This window comes from Meleagris gallopavo, chromosome 2, assembly GCF_905368555.1.
Source record: "Meleagris gallopavo chromosome 2, MGAL_WU_HG_1.1, whole genome shotgun sequence".
NCBI lineage: Eukaryota > Metazoa > Chordata > Aves > Galliformes > Phasianidae > Meleagris > Meleagris gallopavo.
Genome location: NC_139405.1, coordinates 32,477,559 through 32,495,671, shown reverse-complemented (window position 1 = coordinate 32,495,671; position 18,113 = coordinate 32,477,559). Strand labels below are relative to the sequence as shown.

The window sequence follows — 18,113 nt, the reverse complement described above, 5'->3', positions numbered from 1 at the left end:
CATGCACTTTTATTTCATTTTACTGTTTCATTTCTGAGATTCATCTAATCTAGTCTATTCTGCTTTGACTATTAGTATTGATTCCTGCAAAACTCTCTGACCTTTCTTATCCCAGGAGCTAACAGAAATTACATTAATTTGCAGGAATAATATTACCTGTAATATTCCAAAATGCTGTTTTAACATGACCAAGTTTCTGGGTGGCTAACTATGAAATTACTGCTTTTTTATAGCTATTTAATTTCATTCCATAATGGAAAACCATTATACGGTACCCAAAGGCTGATATAGAAAGTGGTTTTCAGAGCTTCTAATTTCATAACTATTTTTGTCAAATTAGTTGTAGAATATATAAAGAGTCTTCAGAAGTTTTGCTCTTGTCTGCCAAAAGCTGTACCTCTGTCTCAGAAAAACCTGAATTTTTTTTACATATTGATTGGCAGAGGATATGTCTCAAACTGGCTCAAGCTATGAACTGAATACATTCATTTTGCCAGTAAATAAAATTGCTGATAGCTTATGTGAAGGCTTTTGATCTTTGACTCTCTACTTACAGAAATGGAGCAAATACCTGTGATAAATACTCCTATTTTAAAATACCAAATTAAATATTTTAGGCTAGTAACTGGACACATGTACTTCTGGATACAAAGAAGAGAGGCATTTTGAGCACTCCTGAGACAATTTCTTCTACAGATTTTGCTTCTCTTTTCTGCAGTTGTCCATTTTTATTCCCACCAACTTCCTGAGCACCTTAGAACTATAGATTCTCCTTCTTCAAACGTTCTGTATGCCTCTTCAATGAAGCTGGTTTTGTTTTGTTTTACTCAAAGATAATCTTTACTTACAATCCTAAAGTATTCTTCCCTGTTGTGAGTGACTTGTAGGATTGAGTTTACTGTAAAAATAGTGATAGACTGAATGAAAAAAAAAAAAGGAACAAAAAGGCAACAATTAACTCATAAAAACACATTCTCACAGTTTTATAAAAAGAGTATTCCCTAATATCTTTCCCTTTGAAGGTTGTCTGAAATGTGGTTCTGTTAAAATATCGGTTGCAAAACACTGATGACATTATGCACTGTCACTACAAACTAGTATCTTCAGACACACAGTATTGGATTCATGGCATTCTAAAATTTGTTTCTGTTAAGTAGACTGAACAATATAAGCAGAAATGTGTGTATTGCATTAAAATATATATATATATATTACTATAAAATAATGAAAATTGTTACTTTATTGTTACAAAGAGTCAAATCCAGGTTCCCCCAAAATCAATAGGTAATTCCTATCCATTGGTAGGAGAAATTCATCAGGTAACATCATTAATGTCTATTAGTATCATACTAACCTTGAACAAGGCTGTCCTGTAAGTAGAAAATCAGTGTTATAAACCATACTACAATTTTTTCACATTAGCTTGCCAAAACTCATCATTCAAAATGAAGACATAGAAATCAGTCTTAGAAGTCCAGTCATTTTGCAAGTTAGTGTCTCAAAACTGACTTATTAATATTACTAATTATCATTCAGAAGGGAAAGTCGCCATGGTCTGCAGAGAAAGCACGTATTCTGTTTTCTGAGCACATGCCTCAGACCAAACCCACTTCACATTGAACTACTTGAATATAAATGACCTACAGGAGTGTAGATATTTAATGAGTAATGAGTCAAGAAACATTACACAGCTTTGACTCCATGTTCTTACTAGAAAGAATTAAACCGTGCCTCAGTCTGCAAGAATTAGGTTTTTCGCTGTACCTTATGCACTCCAGCACTGTTTAGATTTGATACGAAATTCTTTCAGGCAGGCAGGACTCTCTTGTCTCTCATGTCAAACAATGTGGGTGCTATAAGCTGAAAACATTAGCTATAGTGATAAAATTTTCTATCACACTTCAATTCTCTCAAACTGATGATATATTAATATGACTATTTTTTTCCTGTGTTAGTCTTGAATTTTTCCATACTAAGGATTCAGCTGTGACTAGGAGTTATTTACGGCTTCAGGAGATTAAAAAAAACCCTGATGCAGAAGAATACTCCTTTTAAATGAAAATGTTTTTCCATCATACAATTCTGTTCCTGAACTGCAGGAATACTGTGTTATAGGTCATATAAAATGAAAAGTCTCCATGCTTTTAAAATTAAAATAGAAGTCTAGTTACAATAATTATTAACCTAATAATGTTCTTCTTTACTTTGTTTCCTGGTCTTGTCCAGGTAAAAACTGTTCGGCAATAATGTCTGTGACTGAGGCTTTTCTCAGTTGTGCACAGTTGAGTGGGTAAGAAGTAAAGGCACAAACTTACATGCAAGAAATTTGATTTAACCATAAGAAACATAGTTTTTACCTATCTATCTAGCCATCTATCTATCTAATCTATCAGTCATCCATTTTTACTGTGTATGAAGTTGAACACTCAAACAGATTTGCTGTAGGCTGTAAGTCTCTACCCTTGTAGATATTTAAAACCCAGCTGATCATAGTCTGGGGCAAGCTGCCATGTGAAACTGTGTGAGCATTGGATTGAACTAGGTGATCTCCAAAGCTCCCTTCCCAGCTCAGTGAGTCTTTATGATTCTGTGAAAATACTAATAACAGGAACAATCTGGGGGAAACAAGATAGGCATGTAGGGATGTGATCTTCTAAGCAAATACATATACTGATCGTATTTTTCTGTTTTTCAATGATTATGTTCTGTCAGACACATTGATAAGTATTTATGAAAAAGGATTACAATTTTTATAGTGTATTATGAAGAAATGTTTAATGTAAATTTTGAAAGTAAACATTTCTTCACCAAAACTAGATTTTAATTAAAAAATTTCTACCACTGTCTATCCCCAGCCATTTGTTACCATTTAGGTGCCAAAAAATACACTTTTCTTTTTGTGACAAAAAATCCTATTTTCTACTTTGTTAAATCATATTCTTCTTTTCTAGGCTGTAAGTAAATTATGATCTGAATTCAGATAAGAAAACATTTAGAGTTCACTGCACTGAACTTCACTGGAAAAGAAATACTGACTGTTAGAGTCAGCTATCAGCACAATACCGGTCTTTCTGATCTACATATAAACCTTTGGGATGGTTGTCACAGCTCATTCAAGACTCATATGTGATACATGTTCCTATTTCACAACTCCTAAGCAATTATCCCTGTTGAATATCCCTGATCTCAATTCCTACTGCTCTGTGAGCTTAAACCTTGGATCTACATTTGTCAGATCAGCAGTGATTGTGGTAGGTTTTCTGGAAGTGTTAAAACCATGATTCAATATTTTTTCTGTGATGTGCTCTGCTTTAAGTGGGAATTAATTTAGGAAGTCATAGTGTATAGGAATCAGACCTCAAAATCACTGGTATGTTTTCTGCCTTAGAATGAATAAATCAATCGGCTTTATGTCAGTTGAGCCTACCTCTCTGAATGACTGTCTCTCTGAATGTCCATTGTCTCTGTGCCTGATTAAAACAGTGCCAAATGCTCTCACCTCATCAGAGCAGAAAAAAAAACAGTCATTGATGAAGTATACTAAGCAATATCTCTGTGTAACACTGTACTTTCCTCCTTACAGGCTAGATCAAAGTCTTTGGAGGTATGGAAATATACCTCCAAATCTTCTTCTTAATAAATAACAAAAAGCTGTTTACTTGGAAAGTGCTGCTTTAAGTAGGAAAAGATTTCTATGCTTTTGGAAGGTCAGTGGTAGGACAAATAATATAGAAACTTAAATGTGTCTGCCAAAACAGGAATAGAAGTATAAGACAAAGCCAAACCAAACAAAAGCTAACCAGCTAACCCACCAAAAAAACACAATAGGAGTATCTACACTGAAGAGTCATGGGTCAGAGCGTGCTGCAGAAAATCTACTCTTACTAAAGTTTTCTGGAGTAGGATACCAAAGATTAAAATGTGTAACTCTTAAATTTTTTTCAGTCCTTCTTTCTTAGAAGGGCTTGCTACCCATATAAAGGGATTAGATAAGGTTTTAGGATACACACATAATTTTTACTTACCTCAATTTCAAGCAAGCATGAAAAGCCATTGGACACGTATAAAGACAGATGGAAGAGCAAATATGAAGTACTCAGCTCTTAGTAACCATTCCTTTTTACCTTATTATTTAGGTGATCTTGAGGTGCTTGTCAGTTAAAAAACTTTCTGAAAAACTATTGAAGATGTACAGTAGCTGGTGCACCAAGAGACATGAAAACAAATGTAGAAAGTGTGCAAAAACCTCCTTTAAAAGCTTTTCAGTCTCCTGAGATTTTGAAAAGTGAATCAATTCAAGTGCTTCCTCACTGTAGTGTAAACATAGAAGAAAATGGTGTGAAGTAGTAAAACCTAATGTGTTTTTGTACTGTACATCATTTTATCATCTTCTGAAAGGCTGAAGGTTAATTTCAGAGATTTTTGTAGTAGGGCTTGTGATTTTCCATGTGAATAAATTTAGGACTTAGGATTTTTGTTTGACTGGCTGTTACTAGTTTGGTGGTTTTGTATGCATGTTTTTAAATTAAAGAGCAAGTCCAGCTTTCACTTTTATTTCTTTACATTTTTCTCCATACGTGCTGCACAAAACATTGTTTTTTATATATATACATATTTATATATGGTCTTATCAGAGTAATATAATTCTTAATAGAAATAAACTCTTTTTTTCTCACCTTAGTGGAGCTGACTCTACATGGAATAGCAGCAGCTTGATGTTAATATAATTTTCTAATTCTGAAAGAAATTGTTACTTCCTTATTCTGGACAGACTATCAGGCTTTATTTTGATAGTCTACAATGTCACCTTAACCCTGTGTGATTTCAATGGCTTACCTCTCACATAGCAATAGATACCTCTATGTCTTTTTGTAAGCATTTGAAATGAATTAAGATTCCATGGAAATCAGTCAGGTGATATCAGGGGAAGGTGGATATATTGCATCAGAGAGTTCTTACAGCAGAAATACAGCTGTAGTTAGTAGTTTCACACATTTATCAAGAAAGAGTTTTATGAGTCTTTGACCAGAATATGCATGATAAATACATAAATCATAGAATCACAGAATGGCCTGGGTTGAAAAGGACCTCAAAGGTCATCTAGTTTCAAACCCCCTTCTGTTAGCCACTAGACCAGACTGCCTAGAACCACATCCAGCCTGGCTTTGAATGCCTCCTGGGATGGAGCATCCACAGCCTCTTGGGCAATCTGTTCCAGTGTGTCACTACCTTCTGAGTGAAAAACTTAGTCCTAATATCTAACCAGAATCTTCCCACTCTTAGTTTAAAAGCATCCCCCCCTTGTCCTGGAAGTCCACAATGAAATCTCCTTAGAACTTTCTCTTCTCCAAGCTAAACAAGCCCAGTTCCCTCAACCTTTCTTCATAGGAGAGGTGCTCCAGCCTTCTGATCCCAGTTCCAAGAGCTGCGTGTCTTTCTTGTACTGGGGACCCCAGGCCTGGACGCAGTACTCCAGATGGGTCCCCACAAGAGCTGAGTAGAGGGGGACAATCACCTCCCTCTCCCTGCTGGCCACCCCGTTTTTAATGCAGCACAGAACATAGTTGGCCTTTTGGGATGCAAGCACCTGCTACTGGCTTGTGTCCAACTTCTCATCTACCAGGACCCCCAAGTCCTTCTCTGTAGGGCTGCTCTCAAGGAGTTCTTCTCCCAGTCTGTATAAATACCTGGGATTGCCCTGGCCCAAGTGCAACACCAAGTGCACTTGGCCTTGTTGAACCTCATTAGGTTCACATGGGCCCACATCCTCAGCCTGTACAAGTCCCTTTGGATGGCTTCTCTTCCCTCCAATATATCAACAGCAGAACAGTTTTAAGTTGAGCCATCAAGGATTGTCTAGGATACATTTGTGCAGTCCATCCTTGCCAAGCCCCGAGTTTAACTTTATAAACTTGAAAATCTTTGAAAATCCTTGAAAATAAGACCTTGAACAAATCCTAATTGTACAACAGAGATTGACTTTTACCATCAAGACTTCACTTAAGTCCTTTGAGATTTCTCACTTTTTCACAGTGGATGTATTGGTTGGTTGTGAAGAGGTGCCCTGTTCACTGGTAGCCCCTTGGTGGTGAGGCATGGGGGCTTAAGAAGGGAGGAAATGACTGAGTGGCAGAACTTACTTCTATGGTCTGTAAAGAAGCTTTCTGTATCTCATTTATGTACTGATTTGTGGCTTTGCTGAGGGCCTTGAATAACTGAAGATGTTGAGAAGAACTTACTAGGTTCTTGTTACATTCTCATTGTTTACACTTTATTTAAATTCTGTGCAATTATACTAGTCTGTGTTTCTTATTGTACAGATATTTATGATTGCAGGGATGTTCTTGTGTTGCCTGAAGCCAGTGGCAGAACTCCCAGTTGGGTTCACAGGCATCTGGTCCAGATCTGTTCCTTTGGAAGTTTCCTTTCAGTGTACTTGAAATACCTTCTTCCAAGTGCAGGAATATATGGGAACTGCTGAATCACAGCCTGAACCTCTGATTGATCACCTGAGGCGAGAAGTGAGTCAACCACAGGAGCACAGGTGAAGGCAATTCACCTGTGCTGCTGGAAGGGATGGAGCCTGGCTTCACCTCTCCTAGACCCATTTAAGAGCTGACTACCAGATCCGCTCTGCTGGAGTTTTATAAGTAAGCCCAGGGTATGGGTAAGCGTCCTATCTTTTCTGCTTTGGTGTAATAACTACCTAGCCAAGCTCTTTGGTATACTATAACATCTATGCATTCATTGATTTTACAAAGAAACACCAATGATTCTAACCCTCACAACAATTTAATGTTTGCCATACTACCTCAATCAATCCATGTGATTTTCTTTAATTCCTAATGTAATTCTCAGTAGACAGCCTCACTGATCTTTTCCCCTAAGGTGTTCTTAACTGGTTTTGATTCCATCAGACTTATGAGAAAGACTATTCAGATTATGTCCTTAGTTTACATTAAACTACATTTGTAGTTTTTCAACTTCATCTGATTCATCTGGGGTGAATCATTAACCCACTTTAATTTTTATTAACCTTAATAACAATATTATCCTCTCTTATTTCTTTCTGGATTTTTTGAATTTTTCAGTTTCTACTCCTGCCCAGGATTACTTTTTCATGTGCTACAATTCATAAATCCCTAAGGAAATGTAGCATCCACTTCATTATGTTGCAAAAGCTATATAATTACTAAACCTCTATTTCCAAAATGTCTTGCAAGTAGCTTGTCCTGTATATATTTTTTTAAACGCCTGAATATAACATATTATTTTCACTGACTTTCTTTTACCCACAATAGGAATCCTGCTTTCAAAGAAATATTTTCAGACAGGTGCAATTTAAGTATATATAAGAAGAATTAGGAGATGCAAAAGTAAATTACAAAGGAAGAGCAATACAAGTGTGTATTTGCATCTACTTTGGAGAAAAAAAAAATCGAATACACATTTTCTTAAGCTTCACTGAATAAAAATAAGGAATGGTTAAAAATAAAGTTGTAACTTACATCTTCAATGCTCTAATTCACTGATATCAAATCTTCCTGCGGTACTGATAGCAGCTTGTTAATGCTGATCTCATTATAGGTAAGGTTGAAATATTTAATGGAAAGCACAGCTTCTTTTGAAAACACTGTACTTAGTAACTAATGTAATTATACTAGGAGACATAACGGAAGAGATTAGTGCAGTAAGTGACCTAGCTTTAATAATGTCATCAAAAATTGTAATTGCAAAATTATCCACTATGTTGTAAATGTTCACTCACATAATATTCAAGTCACTCATCATTTGCAGCACTTCACAAAATAACCAATTATTCTTTCCAGTGTACAAATATAAATTCCATTAATTCTAATAATTCCCCCCTCACCAAGTGATCTTAAGAACTGTATATTCAGACATAGTACAAAATGCCTCCAACCATGACTGAAAAATAGGTATATTAACAGGCAGTGTTTGGATACCAGAATTCTAAATCCTGCTACTGATCATACATAGAAAGTCTTAGAGGTCAAATATGTGATAAGAACTTAGAGCTGTATATAAATACACACATAAAATACCTGCAACCTATGCTATTAAAGATATTGACAATATGTCTTAGATTCATTTCCAGATATATTGTGTGCATCTGTATCCCTCCATCCATTCATTATCTATTTATCTTTGTCTGTCTCCCTAACTATTGATGTATTGATCTATGTCAATCTATCTCACAATATTTTACCATTATATTTTTGGAACTTAGGTCAGGCCAAGAATTCAAAAAGATCTGAATGGAAATGGAAAGCTTGAAAAAAATATATGTTTTGTGTCCTGTAAGACCTTTATTTGTCAGTAGGATGCAAGATATATCTCACTCTTCTGTTCTTTGAAGTTCATTAAACTATGGTCAGAAAAAATACAAAAGCTATATTTCCAATATGAATAAGAAATAGTCAATTGTCTTAGCAGTTTTATGTCAAATTCTCTGGCATTTTCTGCCATATAAATGTCATATGGTGTCATATCCCACCCTTGAAGGGAAGGAGAGGTGACCAAATTTTCATATCCTCCTGGTTAGATTAAGGTGAAGTGACGCTCAAGGTCTATACATAAAAAGAAAAAAGAAAAAAAAAAAAAGGTCAACTTTAATAGGAAATTTCTAAAAAATATTTATCCTATATGCATTGGCCTTCCCACAGTTAAAAAGGCTGCTCTGAAAGTAATGCCTCCTATTTTATTATGTTGGCTCAGAAGAATACGTTGGTGGTAGAGGCAGTAGAGGTTGAACTTCCCTATCAATATTCCATTACATATTGTTACTATGCGACAGATGACAGCAGAGGGGCAGTCTGATGGAATGGCATCTGACAGGACGTGCCTATGAAGCAAAGGTGTGTCACTGAACTTTTCCACATGGAAAAAATTGCACATATCCTAATAAAAAATATCCTAATTAAACATGTCTTAATAAAATACACATATGAGTCAATAAGAAAATAGCTATGTGCAAATATTTTCCTTCACTGAAAAGCTTCCACTCCATCTTGCCCAGTTCAGGCTTAGAAAGGCACATATAATGCCCACAAAGTTGAGAAAGAAAAGAGCTTTGAAAGAGTTAATCATCTTTTTCATTTAGGCATTGAAATCAATTGTTTTTGAAACTGTAACTCACTTTCCAGTAAGTACAATGAAAGTCACAGTTGCTCCTGTGGCTGTATGTTCGTTGTTCTGCTGCTGGAGTTAGACTAGATGTGCAGCTTTCAGATAGATTGTATGTATGATGAACGCCTGTTGCAGAATGAGTGATGAACTTCACTTTTATGAAGGAAGCAGTAGCATATTTACTGTTACAAGGCAGCAACTTTACAAATTTCTATGGCAAGGTATGTTTGATCATTTATTGCACAGAGGACAGAATCAGACAAAACTGTTAAGAATCACTCTAATTGAGTTACGAGGTTCAGAATAGACTTTCTTTTCTTCCAAACTCATTCTCAGAGGAGTCTAGGTATGGCTGGATCCAATCTTACTCCAAATTTGGGCAAACATTTTATGTCTAAATGATGATATATGCAATCAGTGCCTTATATCACTTAGCTAAGATTACAAAGTATGCTATTAGTCACCTACCAAGTATCCATCCCGGGAGTCTCTCGTTCTCAGGAGGAACCTTGAAGGGACACTCAAGGGATAATCCTGGCTATGTAAGGAGAGCACAGTGGGCTCTGGGCTGTCTCCTATTTAGAAGGCCAGGTTATTTATTATTAGTCATGTTTGCATACAAACATTATTTGCTCAATTAGCCCTTAGTTTTTGGCTACTGTGTTATTATCTGTCTCCTCAGAGTCCAACCTGAATGACATGCAGTCATCACAGCTGCCACTGATGGTAATTGCTCTGAGCTGGTCTATGGGCTATGTGTGATAGGTCAGGTTATGGAGGAAAGAATATACTGCCACAGTACTGTCTATGCTATCATTAGCAGAGAAACGCCATATCTCATCAAGGATAATCTTGACTTTATGGGGAAAATCTGCCATGAAGCAGACTAGAAATCTCAAATGTTACAAGGAAAGACAATTTTCTCCTTACAAAGGTCTTTTCAGAAACTTCAACCATGAGTTTCAAAAGCTTCCAATAATGCTGTGAAATTCCCATGAATTATGTGAGGAGTTAGATCAGCACTGAGATATACTGAAAACATCATTCATGATGGTCATTATTGTATATCTGCAGGCTTTTCTGAAGGCTGTGCAGGAGTGGCTTTTCAGCCAGACCAGCTTACCTCTGACTTGCAGAATTTGCTGTGAACTCTGCCCAGCTGGATTTTTGGGGGTTGGGTGAGGTGGTGAAATAGAATGTTTTCTCAAACCAAACATGATTTCTTAGGCTGTCTCCAGCAATGTTACCTGTTTGAACAGAGAAAATAATACCAATAATGCTCTAAATTGCAAAGAAAAACAATGTTGGAAGCATTACCAATAACAGTAACTTTTTCTTTGTCAACTATTATTGCTAAAGGCATTGTAATTATTTGTATCTCTGGGGTGCAAATTCCCTGCTGCTGATGCTTTTTCTTGTAATCTAGAGGTATTTTCACTGCTCTGTGACTATCACTTCCAATTTGCATTCCATGTCCGTGACTTCTTATGTTTTACACCCTCGTGCAGTTTTTGGTGTTATTGATATGAAACTCAATGATTTAGAAGTTTTACCTAAGCTCCAGGTTCTTTTACTGTTTTTATGGCTATCTCATCTTTCATGTCCAGTAAGGAGAAAACAAACAAACCAAAACCCCACACCTCATAATATTTAGCTATGTTTTCTGTATTATGAATGGGAATGTAATATAGCTTAATTCAGATGACAATATGTAAGATTCTATGTTTAGTTGTAATGAAATAATAATAATAATAATTGTATAAAAATAATTATGTATACAATTACAATAATTGTATATATATATATATGCTGCTTAGTATATCAAATACATGACTGAAGTGCATTGCATGCTGGTGAGATGGTTTACAAAATTATTTATATAAATTTAGAAATTTCAGTTCTTTATTTTTTAATGAGTACAGTAAACTCACACCAACATCGTTTTCTGTGTTTGACCTGCATAGATTCTGTGCAGATTTAATGCCTGGTGTAGTGCCATTAATGTGATGGGAGTTACATCAGAGATATGAACTCATTCAGTTATTGCTAGTACCATCTGGAAATTTATAATGCCACAGCAATGTTTCACTTACTGAAGACACATTCATCCTTTTTTTTTAGTATGAGAAGACAGGGATTAAAAATTGAAAATCACTTTAGCTTGCTCTATATCATCTTATATTCTCTTGTAGGCTTTGTCATGTTTGGATGACAAGATGTGAATTTAAATAATATTTAAATAAGTGTGATAGTACAGTAAATAAATAAAAAAATCCCTCAATAGGCCTCCTGAGGCAAAATATTGTCCTGAATATCAACATAGTACTTTTACAGTAAAAGTAGATATATAGGAAAAATGGGCACCTTTGAAAAAGGAAGTGGTCACAGCTATTAGTTCTGTATCCAAACAGAGGCAATGTTCAGCAAGTTTGACCTTGTGGCAGAACACAGCTTGGTACATGTTTCTGCTTGTTCCTGATGATCCAAGGCAGGGCACTGCCCAGGATGCTGCCCTTCCCAGAATATTTTGTCTCAGTAATTGAAATGAAAACAAAAGACTGGACACAGATTCCATATACTATTTTCCTTCCTACTTTCAATTATGAACAGTAGGCACTTTTTAGCCACCTTAAGAAAGGCAGAGTTTTTTATGGAGGCAGCAGAAAAAAAATGCAAGGATGGCTATGGAATTTTCAGTCAAACTTTCACTTTCCCTCAAGCCTGATCTCGTATTGAGCTAGTGATGGATGCTTGAGGAGTGGTTATAGGAAACAGCAAGCACAGAGAGATGTTCCCCTTGGTACATGCAGAGAGCTGTCTCTGCTGCATTTCCTGACACAACTTTATCTCTGAGTCAACACTGACATTTATTTAGGAGCCTCACTCCTAGAACTGGACTGTAGGACGAAGTCCAGTTCTTTTCTCTCATGGTTTACCACGCTGCATAATTCTGTCAGAAGAGCTGTCCAGCTCTTTTCTCTCATGGTTTACCGCGCTGCATAATTCTGTCAGAAGATTTTCTTCATTTTTCTTCAGTTTGTTTAGGATGTTGTGTTGCATCTTCTCATTATTTTTATTGACATCTAGTCTATGAATTTATTTCCTCATAATTAGAAACCTTTATCTGGTTTTGAGACTATTCTTTCTCCAATACTAGTGTAAGTCATTTCCCTTCTCCACTGCCTCCTCCAGAGCACAGAGAAGAATTATTCTTTAAACAGATGCTGATTCCTCCCAGTATCATCAACCATCCATGTTAAAACCTCAGGTAGCTCAAAACCAAGATTACAGAAGCAATGGAAATGTGGACAAAGTTACGAATACACAGCATATACAATAGCTGCTCTGAAACTAATGACTCCTGTTTTTTTGTTTTGTTTTTGTTTGTTTGTTTTTTATGTTAGCCCATGACATCAGAGGCAGGTTGGTGGTATGGTGGTAGAGGTTGAGCCTTCCCACTGATGTTCCACTCCATTTTGTTACTGCGTAACAGATGGTGGTAGAGGAGCAGCTTGGCACAATGGCACCTGACAGGGAAGTGCGGATGAGGCAAAGGTGTGTCAGTGAATTCCTCCATACAAAAATACTGCATCCATTAATACTCATTGACACTTGCTGAATGTTTCTGAAAACCAAACAGTGGATGTAAGCACAATGAAGTAGTGGGTGGTGTGTTTCAGCAGTGGCTGATCAGATCATCCGCACAAATTTGCTAATGATGACCATTGAAAAACAGAGTTTTGTAGCTGGAAATTTGCTGTATCAAAGTGTTATTGTGCTCTTCTTATCTGTGGTAGTTTCAATGGAAATATATAGGAGGCATTGCCTTCTGAGCGATCCGTGTGTATGTGTGTGTGTACATGTTTATAAATCTCTCTCTCTATAATTCTATATCCATACTTGTGTCTGTTTAACTGCTCTCTCTCAGTTATGCAAGGTGGCAGCATTCTACCAGGTCTATCAACCAGCCTAATTTAGGCATAATAGATTGGTTTCCAAACCTTAGCTTTCCTGTGCCATCCTGAGTCAAATTTCTAAAAAACTTTTTGCAGGTATAGAGACGTGAAAGTTTATGTACTGTTCCATGTGGAAAAGTGAATCTTCTATGTCTTAAGAGCTTATTTCTTTTTCCTATGCACAGAGCACTGCTGGGATGGATTGGTCACCCAGTGTGGCCCTCCTGCAGTGATTCTCTGCAGGTAGCACAGCCCCCCGAGGCTGCTGTGCTAGAAAGAGGTTGTCATGTTTGTTGACAGCCAAGGGAGCAAAGCAGCACAATGCTGACAGTCACTTTCCTCATATTTCATCTCATTGAGTCATGTGGAACAAGGCAAGAATTTTTGTTAAATGTAGTGGTTTTGATTAAATATAAGAAGAGAGGTATGTTAACAAGTGTTTATCATTACTTTGCTAAGAAAATAATCTCATAATTTTGTCTGAAAGTACCTAACTACCCTTAGAGGTTTATTTGCTTGCCTTTAGGCTTTTGTTATTTGTGTCTGGTTTGCATTAAAAAAAAAAACAAAAAAAACCACCAACAACAAACAGAATATCCATCAATACTCTTCACCTTTGAAATTAATGGCAACGCTGCTGAAAAATACTACATAGGAAAATCCGTATTCTGAGTGTTTTTATAATTATACTATATTTTTCTCCAGCTAAGGTACAAAAAATAAAATAAAAAAATTCAGTGAATTTTAAATTTAAATAAGTTAATTATATAGTCATTTGATGCCAGGATGATGAACGTTATCTATTATTTATAATTATTGTAATGAACTTAGTCCTATAGATGTATGTGTTTATATAAAGGAGAGAGTTCATGCAGCATAAAAGAGATCATTTGTCTTTGTTGCTGTCAGCTTAGTAGACATGTTGCCTCTGGAATGCTAGTAACCATCCATTTCTTAAAATATACTGTACCTTAAGAGTGATTACAGAAAAAAAAATCAACCAAATAAGTAATCAGGAAAAGTGCATTTAGATGTAAAGGTGTAATAATTAAATGGAAGAACAAAGGGAAAAAAAGTGGATGTTGAAAGAGATTCTGATGAGTGCATCTCCCCAAATTGTGAACATTACAGCATTTATTTTTTATTTACATGTAACATCCTGAAGTGGGTACTTTCTTTTCACTGCAGGGATCTTTGGCACAGCATAAATTACATGGTATCATGCAGTATAATCTTGTAGCTGCCAGAAAGATGAATGATGAGTCAAATCCCTTTTTATTACTCCAGTATTACTATGTCTTCAGTTCCCTTTCTTTCTTCAGTTTCTGAAGCCTGTGATCCAGAAGAGTTTCACTTCTTTTGTTTGTTGCTGGAGAACCTAAGCTTTAGGGACTCCTCCTGCTAAATAGACAATGCTCTCTGGGGAGATTTTCTCAGGCAATTTTTTAACATAAGCCCTATTTCCCACAGTAACACTGTAATACTCAGTGAGGTGCCACAGTTTGCTTTTGGCATTGAATAAATTACTCCTTTCTATGATCTGGGGCTGGGGAAGGAGCAAGTTCTGTCTCAGCTGTGCAACAGGTTTGCTAGTCCTCCACCCCTCTTCTTAAGAATACTGTCTACGTCATGGACTTAAGCACACCAATGTCAGCTGTCTCTATGGACTGTTTGTTTGGAAGCATGTGTTATATTTAGTTTCTACTGCTGTTAAACTGGTGTTTTCTGATGGGAAATTTTTCCATGTTGAATACCAGAGAATATTCAAAACCAGTTAGTGTTAATTTTCAGTGACCACAACTTTTCAGCAAAGGAGGATGATTTTCAGAAGTTTATGCTGTCATATGCCGTAGCACCAAGAGTGACAGACATGTTTCTTTCTTTCCCTGTTCAGCAGTTTAATTGCTTGCAGTCACAGGGATGTTTTACCACAGGAGGAAGTGTTGAAGATGTGAAAGTTTAGCAGTAGATGATTCCTGGCTGTGTTTAGCCAAAGCATGAAAATCTGCAAATGAATCCTCCAAAGACATTAGATACTGAAGTAGTTTACATTGCTAACATTCTTCACAGACTACAGGCATTGTGCCATCTCTGTTCCCCACAGAGAAATAAAAATGAGACAGCTTTCTGAATTCACTTTCAAAAAGATGTAAGGCTAATCATTAAAGTTCTGAACTAGTGCTTCAGTCTTACCATCTGTACCAAAAAGTTTCTTTAAAGTCCAGCCTCAGGACACTGTACATAACTCAGAAGAAAGGATCTTCAAGAGGATTTTTCTATGCAGAAAAATGGCCAGTCCAAGGAAGGAGAATATAGACTAGAGAGCACAAAGTAGTACACAGTAGAAATCATGTCTGCTTCCTCTCTCATGGAAATTTCATGAGATTTCAGCTCCCACAAACATCATCAGCCATCCACATCAGCCCATCTGCATCTCTACAAGCTTTTGGTAGCTTGTCCTACTGCCCTACAGGGAAACAACTACATATCCTTTTAAGGTTCTTTTCCTGTCTGAGTTAGAAACTGGGTTTGGGAGCTGTAACTGAGAAAGATATAAGGTTACATATTGCTCTGAAGGTTTTAGAAATGAGGTACGCAACTCAGCACAGAGGCAGTCCCTGTCCATTTTGTGGTTTGTGGCTGGCAGAAGGAGCAAAGAGACATGTTGGTTACTTTCTTACATGAGTTTAAAGTTTCATTTGGCAATATAGATTTGTCAGCCAGCAAATATACTATCAAACCTATGTAGCATTATCTTGATAAGTTGTCATCAGTTTGGACAGGTGAAAAAAGACCCAAACTCTATAAACAAGCATTGATAAAATTTATTGGTGCTGAAGGATTTATTTTGTTGATGCTGTCGGTGTTAGTGTCTCATCTGTCTCTTCTGCAGTCTGAAAAGTTTCTGCAGTGAATTACAGACACTCAAAATTCCTTTTCAACTGGTATTTTGAGTGTTGTAGGCAGAGAGGAATAGGGAGAAAGTGGAGTCTGCAGAACAAGGTCATTAGAGACAGACCAAAGAAGCTTTCTTGAGGAAAAAGAACTTCAGCATTGGGAACTCCATATCTAAGGCTTTTCATGTCTGAGTACCAATTTAACAGTCACTCAATGTAGATCATTTTGGCACATGCCATTAAAATGTTCCATCTGGTACAGACAAGCTCTGATAGTTGTGAGTTTATAAAACTTACTCACTGTTTGTAGCTTAGGCCTGATCTCTGCTTCTGAAGTATTACTCGACTTTTGGTGAAACAGAACATCCTTTGTCTTAGCAGGGCTTGAACTGTTTTTAGTTATGATAGCACTTTTATACACATTATCTGAGTATATTAATCTTTATTATCTGGGGAGGAATTTCCAAGTGAAGCAAGAACTCTGTCAGCTTATATTAGCATTTCCTAGTGTGGCTCCGTAGCCACATCTTCAACTTTATCACCACTGCTGCAGTGTGAAGAGCATTTTTCCTGGTTGTACTAGATTCATGTATCTTTAACTCCTTAACTCTCCATAACCTAGACTGTTTCCCTTTTTTTTGCCTCTTCAGTGTTCATCTTTCTGCTCTAAATAGAGTATCTTCTCTTTATTTCTGTGCCAATCTGTAGAGATGTGTGTTGTGTATCTGAGCAGAGAGCTAAACTTCCTTTCACCTTTGGAGGCTATGCAGAATTTTGAGACTATATACAGTTGAGAAGTGTGAAGATGAAACTACCAAGGCAGAGCTATCATGGAAAGATGTTATCATTTTTCCATGACACATAACAAACAAACCACTTCTATACTTCAGCTCTTGATGCTGGAACTTTTACAAGAAGTGAGGTGGATTTTTCCAGCCCAGACAATGTTTCTCAGAAGCAATGTCTCCAGCAGCTTTGCAGACACAGGGCTGTTCTCATACTTGCTGGTGCCACATAGTGGTATGATGAAATTGTATGCATAGTAGTCTTCTGGAAATTTAGATGTAACGAAGAGTTGGTCTGAAATGTTTTATAACTTTTGCATTATACCATGTGTGGTCTTTTTCTGACTTACTGCTTTCTGGGATTGTTTGGACTGTTTGTGTGAGACAGATGTCCCTGGTGTATGCTGCCCACAGGAACCAGTAGCATGGAGCTGTGGTGCTTTGACCCCTCTCTATCTCCAGCAGCACACAGACTGGGAAAATCTGGGAAGCAGACTACCTGGCTCTGTGCAACATTCTTCCCAACAAAGGGATGCTAACAGCAATCACCATGATGTTTTGTATTTCTCTGACTGGTAGAAATAAGCTTTAGTTTTTAAAACACTATAGATCCTTAAAGTTTTGTACAGAAGTTTTTCTCACTGGAGTGTTATAATTTGGCACAAGTTTATCAGCTCATCACTAAACAGCAGTGAATCAGGTGTTCCAAACACTGCTGATGAAAAGTGATCTGGTGATTTTTGTGCTGAAAGAAGTCCTGAGCATTTAGCTCAGGTGTCTTTTGGTTTGTGAGGTGCGCAGAGGGGACCCACTCTCAGCACAGGAGCTTGGGAGAAAATGCCACAGGGTTCTCTCCATTTTACACAGGAGATTAAGGGGGGGAAGTGTATGTCTCTAAAAACTGGTGTACTGAGTTACAGCTCTGTAGGGCAGGGTAATCCTGAACTGTATAGTGATGCTTGGCACCAGGCTCAGCAGCACTTTGTGAACTGTCACTTTAAAAGTACTTATCTGCATTGTCGAAATCATATGCTGCTGCTGCTCTTATAGCAGTGCTAAATGTCTATTGACACTGACGGTTGAGTAATGAGGTGACTGCAACAATTAATTTCTATGTTTCCATTGATCTAGACTCTGGAAAATTTTTACATTGATTCAGTGTGATCAACTGAATAGAGGGAGGGGGGAGAAAGGAAGTCCCTTGTGTCAGCGCTTTCACCTTTCCATTAGAGCCTAGTGGGTGTTCAATCTTTTGGCTTGCCTGGGCCACAATGAATGAGCAGGAGCTGTCTTGGGATGCATATCCAAAGGTTGCTCTGAAAGTA

General features: G+C 37.0%; 1 long non-coding RNA gene across 18 annotated transcripts in view; it reads left to right on the top strand.

The window, feature by feature from the left end:
* The window catches only part of LOC104909624 (uncharacterized), a 275,598-nt gene that overhangs the window by 132,965 nt on the left and 124,520 nt on the right, over positions 1–18,113 (top strand). The gene's annotated exons all lie outside the window — the stretch shown is intronic.